The sequence below is a fragment of the Neovison vison genome, chromosome 2, assembly GCF_020171115.1.
Source record: "Neovison vison isolate M4711 chromosome 2, ASM_NN_V1, whole genome shotgun sequence".
NCBI classification, from domain to species: domain Eukaryota; kingdom Metazoa; phylum Chordata; class Mammalia; order Carnivora; family Mustelidae; genus Neogale; species Neogale vison.
Window position 1 is genome coordinate 108,683,013 of NC_058092.1, and position 9,054 is coordinate 108,692,066.

The following is a 9,054-nucleotide window of genomic DNA, read 5'->3' on the forward strand; positions in this document are numbered from 1 at the left end:
CTGGATATTATATGTAAGTGTGAATCACTAAATTCTTCTCAACACTATATGTCAACTAAAAAGAATTTAAATAAAAACTTGAAACAAACAAAAAAGAAGTTAGAGACAAAAAAACTTCTTAGTTTGGTTTATAAGTATCCCTTTTAAGTGTTCCTATGCTTCCAGAATCATCTTATGCCATGTTCCTCATATTCATCTCATATCTTAGATTTTCTGAACCATTGTCAGTTCCTTGAGTTCTCTCTCTCTCTCTCTCTATCTTTTTTTTAAATATTTGAGACTTTGCACAAGATGGCTAATCCTCCTGGAATACTGTCCTACTCAAGTCAAGTTGGCATATTTCTAGCCATTTGTATAAATTCAGCATACACTTCTAGATTCAGTGGGTTTATCTGAACCGACTCTTCCTTACCACTACACACAGTTATCTAGCACCTTATATATTCTACCACCATTGCACATGAATAATTTCTTTTCTATACTACTTGTCCCACTATTATATCTTTCCTCTGTAGTGTGTGAGCTCTCTAAGGACACTTAGAGCTGTCTGTTTTTACCATTCTTATAACTCTAGGATCTAGTTTAGAGTCTGGCAATTAGATGATTAATATTGTTTTTGGATCTTTTAGTGAAAGAATGAAGTAATGTTATCCAGAACCAGACAACAACTATATTGTCTGGATTCTGTTTAATTTTTATTCTCTGCTTTCTGTTTGATAAAGAGTGGAAATATGTTGGGTACATGATGAGTGCTTTCTCACATACTGATAAGTCTTGTCCAGCCCTTTCTCACATGATAGGTTGGAAGAAGTCTTAGAAGAGTGGAAATAAATCTTTGGGAGAGAAGAGCAATAAAAACTAATGGCATTATGACCCAATAAAGAGCTAGGGACCATTTTCATATATAGATAAAGTCTTTGTTAAATTATAAATCACAATCTTTTTACCGTAATCTGAGTCAGATTTTTTTTTAGATTTTATTTATTTATTTTACAGACAGAGATCACAAGTAGACAGAGAGGCGGGCAGAGAGAGAGGGGGAAATCAGGCTCCCCGCTGAGCAGAGAACCCGATGCAGGGCTCAGTCCCAGGACCCTGGAATCATGACCTGAGCTGAAGGCAGAGGCTTTAACTCACTGAGCCACTCAGGCACCCTCTGAGTCACTTTGATAATAGCAGAGGATAGGGCACTAATTTACTTGTTTCCTTTTCATGTCCTCTAGTCTCTCATGTTTTCAGAGCTTAGCAAGAAGTGGTCACCTTGGTGGTATGATTTCCAGAAAATGCTATTGTTTAGACCCATAAATCATACCAATAAGCAATGATTAATGTTGTATTTCCTTTTTTTAAAATTTAAAATCAATTTAATTAACATATTGTGTACTTTTAATTCAGACATAGAGTTTAGTGATTCATTATCAATTGCGTATAACACCCAGTGCTCAGTACATCAAGTGCCCTGCTTTATGCCCATCACCCAGTTAACCAATCCCCCTACTCAGCTTCCCTCCAGAAACCCTCAGTTTGTTTCCTATAGTTAAGAGTCTCTTATGGTTTGTCTTTCTCTCTGTTTTTATCTTATTATTTTCCCTTCCTTCCCACTTGTGCATCTGTTTTGTTTCACATGAGTGAAATCATATATTTGTCTCTCTGACTTATTTTACTTAGCATAATACCCTCTAATTCCATCCACATCATTGCAAATGGCACTGTTTCATTCTCTTTGAAGGCTGAGTAAAATTCCATTGTATATGTGTATATATCACAACTTCTTTATCCATTCCATTTGGGAAGTAGACATTTGGGCTTTTTCCATAGCTTGGCCATTTTTGACATTGCTGCTGTAAACACTGGGGTGCATGTGCCCCTTTGAGTCACTATGCTTGTATCCTTTAGATAAATACCTAGTAGTGCAATTGCTGGGTCATAGGGCAGCTCTATTTTTATTTTTTTGAGGAACCTCTATACTGTTTTTCAGAGTGGATGCACCAGCTTGCATTCCCACCAATAGTGTAAGACTGTTTCCCTTTCTTTGCATCTGCATCAGCTTGTGTAACTTCCTGACTTGTTAATTTTAGCCATCCTGACTGGCTGGAGGTGGTATCTAATTGTGGTTTTCATGTGTATTTCCCTGATGCTGACTTATGTTGAACAATTTCTCATGTAGCTGTTGGCCAATTGTATGTCTTTAGAGAATTGTCCGTTCCTGTCTTATCCCATTTCTTGATTGGATTTCTTTCTTTCTTTCTTTTTTTTTGGATGTTGAGTTTGATAAATTCTTTGTAGATTTTGGATACTAGCCCTTTATCTGATATATCATTTGCAAAATTCTTATACCATTCTGTAGGTAATTTTCAGTTTTGTTGATTACTTCCTTTGCTGTACAAAAGATTTTTATCCTGATGAAGTCCCAATAGTTCATTTTTGCCTTTGTATAGCAAAAACTTGTTGTGGCCAGGGTTGAAGAGGATGCTGTCTGTGTTCTCCTCTAGGATTTTGATGGGTTCCCATCTCATATTGAGACCCTTCATCCATTTTGAGTTTATCTTTGTGTATGGTATAAGAGAACGGTCCAGTTTCATTCTTCTGTATGTGGCTGTCCAATTTTCCCAGCACCATTTATTGGGGGAGACTGTCCTTTTTCCACTGGATATTCTTTCCTGCTTGGCCAAAGATTAGTTGACCATCAAGTTGAGGGTCCATTTCTGGGTTTCCTATTCTGTTTCATTGATCAATGTGTCTGTTTTTGTGCTAGGACCATGCTGTCTTGATGATCACAGCTTTGTAATAAAGCTTGAAGTCAGACATTGTGATGCCTCCTGCTTTGTTTGTTTGTTTTTCAACATTCCCCTAGGATTCAGGGTCTTTTCTGGTTCCACACAGATTTTAGGATTGTTTGTTCCAGCTGTGTGAAAATGTTGATGGTGTTTTGATATGGGTTGCATTGAATTTCTGGATTGTTTCAGGTAGCATAGACAACTTAATAGTATTTGTTATTCCAATCTGTTAGCATGGAATGTTCTTTCACTTCTTTGTGTATTCCCCAATTTCTCCCCTAAGTGTTCTATAGTTTTTGGAGTACAGACCATTTACCTCTTTGGTTAGGTTTGTTCCTAGGTATCTTATGGTTTTTGGTGCAGTTGTAAAAGGGATTGATTCCTTTATTTCTCTTCCTTCTCCCTTATTGTTACTGTATAGAAATGCAACTGATTTCTGTGCTTTGATTTTATATCCCACTTTGTTGAATTCCTGTATGAGTTCTAGCAATTTTTAGGTGGAGTCGTTCAGGTTTTTACATAGAGTATCATGTTGTCTGTGAATAGGGGAAGTTTGACATCTTCTTTGCTGATTTCAATCAATGCCTTTTATTTTTGTGTTATCTGATTGCTGAGGCGAGGACTTCCAGTACTATGTTGAAAAACAGGGGTGGAAATGGACATCTCTGTCATGTTCCTGAACTTAGGGTGAAAGCTCTCATCTTTTTCCTATTGAGGATGATATTCACTGTGGGTTTTTGGATCTGGCTTTTATAACATGGAGGTATATTCCCTCTATCCATACACAGTGGAGAGTTTTTGTCAAGAAAGGATGCTGTATTTTATTAAAGCTTTTTCTGCATCAATTGAGAGAATTATATGGCTCTTGTCCTTTCTTTAATTAATGTGGTATATCATGTTGATTGATTTGTGGATGTTGAACCACCCTTGTATTCCAGTAATAAATCCCATCTGGTCATGGTGAATACTACTTTTAATGTACTGTTGAATCCTATTAGCTAGTGTCTTGGGAAGAATTTTGCATCCATGTTCATCAAGGCTATTGGTCTGTAATTCTCTTTTTTGTTGCTGTCTTTCTCTGGTTTCAGGATCAAGGTAATGCTGGTCTCATAGAAAGAGTTTGGAAGTTTTCCTTCCATTTCTATTTATTGATAAGTTTCAGAAAAATAAATACTAATTCTTCTTTAAATGTTTGATAGAATTCTCTTGGGAAGCTATCCAGCCATGGACTCTTATTTGTTGAGAGATTTATTATTACTGATTCTATTTTTTGCTGGTTATGGGTCTGTTTAGGTTTTCTATTTCTTCCTGTCTCAGTTTTGATAGTTTATATATTTCTTGGAATGCATCCATTTCTTCCAAACTGCACATTTCATTGGCATAAAGTTGCTCATAATATTGTCTTGTAATTGTATTTCTTTGGTGTTGGTTGTGATTCTCCTCCTTCATTCATGATTTTATTTATTTGGATCCTTTCTCTTTTCTTTTGCATAAGTCTGGCTAGGGGTTTATCAATCTTATTAATTCTATCAATGAACTGTTTCCTAGTTCCATTGACTTCTTCTACTATTCTTTGATTTCTATGTCATTGATTTTTCTCTAATCTTAATTATTTTTCTTCTCCTGTTGGATTTAATCTTGATTTCCTATTATTTTTCCAGCTCCTTTAGTTATAAGATTAGGTTGTGTACTCAAGTCTTTTCTAGTTTCTTTTTTTAAAATTAAATTAATTTATTTATTTTCAGAAAAACAGTATTCATTTTTTTTCACCACACCCAGTGCTCCATGCAATCCATGCCCTCTATAATACCCACCACCAGCTACCCCAACCTCCCACCCCCCTGCCACTTCAAACCCCTCAGATTGTTTTTTAGAGTCCATAGTCTCTCATGATCCACCTCCCCTTCCAATTTACCCCAACTCCCTTCTCCTCTCTAACACCCCTTGTCCTCCATGCTATTTGTTATGCTCCACAAATAAGTGAAACCATATGATAATTGACTCTCTCTGCTTGACTTATTTCACTCAGCATAATCTCTTCCAGTCCCGTCCATGTTGCTACAAAAGTTGGGTATTCATCCTTTCTGATGGAGGCATAATACTCCATAGTGTATATGGACCACATCTTCCTTATCCATTCATCCGTTGAAGGGCATCTTGGTTCTTTCCATAGTTTGGCGACCATGGCCATTGCTGCTATAAACATTGGGGTACAGATGGCCCTTCTTTTCACGACATCTGTATCTTTGGGGTAAATACCCAGGAGTGTAACTGCAGGGTCATAGGGAAGTTCTATTTTTAATTTCCTGAGGAATCTCCACACTGTTCTCCAAAGAGGCTGCACCAACTTGCATTCCCACCAACAGTGGAAGAGGGTTCCCCTTTCTCTACGTCCTCTCCAACACATGTTGTTTCCTGTCTTGCTAATTTTGGCCATTCTAACTTGTGTAAGGTGATATCTCAATGTGGTTTTAATTTGAATCTCCCTGAGGGCTAGTGATGATGAACATTTTTTCATGTGTCTGATAGCCATTTGTATGTCTTGATTTGAGAAGTGTCTGTTCATATCTTCTGCCCATTTTTTGATATGTTTGCCTGTTTCGTGTGTGTTGAGTTTGAGGAGTTCTATATAGATCCTGGATATCAACCTTTTGTCTGTACTGTCATTTGCAAATATCTTCTCCCATTCCGTGGGTTGCCTCTTTGTTTTTTTTTTTTTGACTGTTTCCTTTGCTGTGCAGAAGATTTTGATTTTGATGACGTCCCAAAAGTTCTAGTTTCTTGAGGAAGGCCTGTATTGATATATGCTTCCCTCTTAGAACCATCTGTGCTGTATTTCAAAGGTTCTGAATTGTCATTTTTTCATTTTCATTTTTTCCCAGTATTTTAAAAAATTCTTCTTTTATTTCCTGGTTGGCGATTCACTCTTTAGTAGGATGCTCTTTAACCTTCTTGTATTTGTGTTATTTCCATATTTTCTCTTGTTATTGTGATCAAGTTTGGAGACATTGTGGTCTGAAAATATACATGGTATAATCTCAGTCTTTTTGTCCCAATTGAGACCTGATTTGATACTCAGTGTGTGATCTACTCTGGAGAATGTTCCATGTGCACCCTAGAAAGAATGTGTATTCTGTTACTTTAGAATGAAATGTTTTGAGTATGTCTCTGAAGTTCATGTGGCCCAGAGTCTCATTCAAAACCCTTGTTTCTTGTCGCTCTTCTGCTTGGATGACCTGTTCATTGCAGTAAAAGGGGTGTTAAAGTCCCCTACTTATATATTATTATCAATGAGTTTCTTTATGTTATTAATTGGGTTTATATATTTGGGTTTGCTATGTTGGGGGTAAAAATATTTTCAATTGTTAAATCTTGTTGGATAGACCCCTTTATTAGGATTAGTGTCCTTCTTCATCTTTCATTCAAGTTTGCTTTAAGGAAGGCTACTCCAGATTTCTTCTGATGTCCATTGGCATGGTAAATGATTTTCTACTCCCTCAGTTTCAATCTGGAGAAGACTTTGGGTCTAAAATCAGTCTCTTATAAAGAGCATATGGATGGGTCTTTTTTTAAAAAATCCATCCTGATACCCTGTCTTTTGACTGGAGAATTTAATCCATTTACAATCAGAGTAATTATTGAAAGATAGGAATTTTTTGCCATTGTATTACCTTAAAGTCATTTTTCCTGTAGATCATCTCTCTCCCTTTCTGGTTTTTGTCATTTTTCACTCTCTCTCCACTCAAAGGCTCCCCTTTAATATTTCTTGCAGGGCTGGTTTAGTGTTCACAAATTCCTTTAATTTTTGTTTTTCTTGGCAACTCTTTCTCTCTCGTTCTATTCTGAATGAGAGTCTTCTTGGACTAAATGTTCTGGGGCTGCACATTTTCCCCCTCGCTTTGCACATTGAATATATCATACCAGTCCTTTCTGGCTTGCCACGTCTCTGTGGACAGGTTTACTATTGTGTCTACCCTTGTAGTTTAAGGACCTTTTGTCTTAAACTGCTTTCAGGGTTTTTTTCTTTATCTTTGAAATTTGCAAACTGCATTCTATATGTCGACCTGTTTTTATTGATTTTGAGGGGGGTTCATGTGTTTCCTGGACTTGAATGCCTGTTTCCTTCTCCAGATTAGGGAAGTTCTCAGCTATAATTTGTTCAAATAAATCTTGTTCTCCTCTTTCCCATTCCTCATTTTCTGGGATCTCTATTATCTAGGTGTTATTTTGCTTTATGGAATTGGAAAGCTCTCTAAATCTCCATTGGTGATCCAAAATTTTTCTTTCTTCTTCTCAGCTTCCTTGTTTTCCATCTTTTTATCATCTATATCATGGACTCACTCTTCTGCCTTGTTTATCCTTGTTTTTATAGCCTCCATTTGGGACTACATCTTAGTAAGAGTATTTTTTTTAAAAGATTTATTTATTTATTTGACAGACAGAAATTACAAGGAGGCAGAGAGGCAGGCAGAGAGAGAGGAGGAAGCAGGCTTCCTGCTGAGCAGAGAGCCCGATGCGGGACTCGATCCCAGTACCCTGGGATCATGACCTGAGCCGAAGGCAGAGGCTTTAACCCACTGAGCCACTCAGGCGTCCCAGTAAGAGTATTTTTAATTTTAGCCTGACTAGATCTTGGTACTTTTATTTCTATGATGAGGGATTCTCTAGTGTCTTCCATGCTTTTTCAAAGCAAGCTAGTATCTTACAATAGTTGTTTTGAATTCTAGTTCAGACATCTTTCTTATGTCTGTATTGATTTAATCTGTGATAGTTATTACCACCTCCTGTTCTTTCCTTTGGGGTGAATTTCTCCATCTCACCAGTTTGTCCAGAATAGAATAGAAGAAAGAAAGAGAAAAAACCAATAACAACAATGACAAAAGAAAAAAAAATCAGAAATAAAAATAGAACAAAAGAAGAAAAAAACAGACAAGTAACAAAATAGAACAAAACAAAAACCTAGATTCTGTGTGTTTTGGCCTGTTTGTTGAAAGAAACTGGATCCAAAAATAAGAAAGAATGGATCAGGGGGTTCTCACCAGACTTCTGTCTTTTGTTCTATCCCTGCCAGGAATATGGTTGCATGACTGTGTAGTGGTTCACAGTGGTTCTGGCAAAACAGAACAGAAAGCCAACATCTAGACTCTCTGTTTTCAGCCTGCTTCTCCACTCTTATGTCTGGGAACTCTGCTGCACTCAGGCACCTCCATTCTTCCTGTGACCCTGGGGATCCTGAGACTATCCTGTCCTACCTGGGATTCTGCCACACTTTGCTACTTGAGCACCTTTCAGCCAGGGATGTGCCCCACTTTAGCAAAATATCATAAAAGTTCTGATTCTGTGCTCTGCTTCTTATATGCTGCTCTGTGGTAGCCTCCTTAAACAGACTCCATCTCCTCCACCATATTCTCAGATATATCACCCCAGATTCAAGCCTCCTATCTTCCAAAAAATGGTTGCTTTTCTATTTGTAGAATGCAGCCTTTCTTTTCTCATATTTCCAATTGATTTCACAGGTGTTCAGAATGATTTGATAACTATCTAGCTGCATTCGAGGGGCTAGACAAACTTAGGGTGCCCTACTCCTCTGCCGTCTTACATAAATCAATTAATTTCAGTTTAATCTGATTTGTTCAAATAAAATGAAAGAGAGACATCTTTTTAAAGTGCTTTTTATAAAAATCAGAGTTAGAAGACTTTGATTCTAATTGCTATTTGGTATGGATTATTTTGGTGACAGACTCATCTGCAGAATTTGAACACTGACCTAGATATTCTCTAGTGTGCATTCTGGTCTGATATTATGGAGAAGGAAAGCTTGGATATGAATCTACTACAGTGATATTCTTTCTAAAGGTAGAATCCTGTAGATGTTTCTACTACTCTTCATTCATTTCTTCATTCACCTGCCAACATCATGAACTGTATGCATTTTCTTTCCAGGGTGGAGATTTTCTTTATTGTTTTTTCTTTGTCAAGATATTTCAGCATAAATACTTGCTTTCCAACTTTCATTGGAAAACAACTCCTAGTGTCTTTGGAAGAGGGACCTGTGGTTAGTAATTTCTGTTTACTAATCTTGGTTTGATTAGCCTAATAGCCACTTGGGTTTGAGTAATACTTATGTTGCTATTAATGATTGAGTTAAGCCTTCCTTCATCCTGAATGTGACTGGATGGGACAACGGTTATGTTGTTTAAATTCTTACTTCATTGGACTCATTATTGCTTTTGCATGGTGTATAACTGCCTTTTGGTCATATAGTTTTCCAATGATA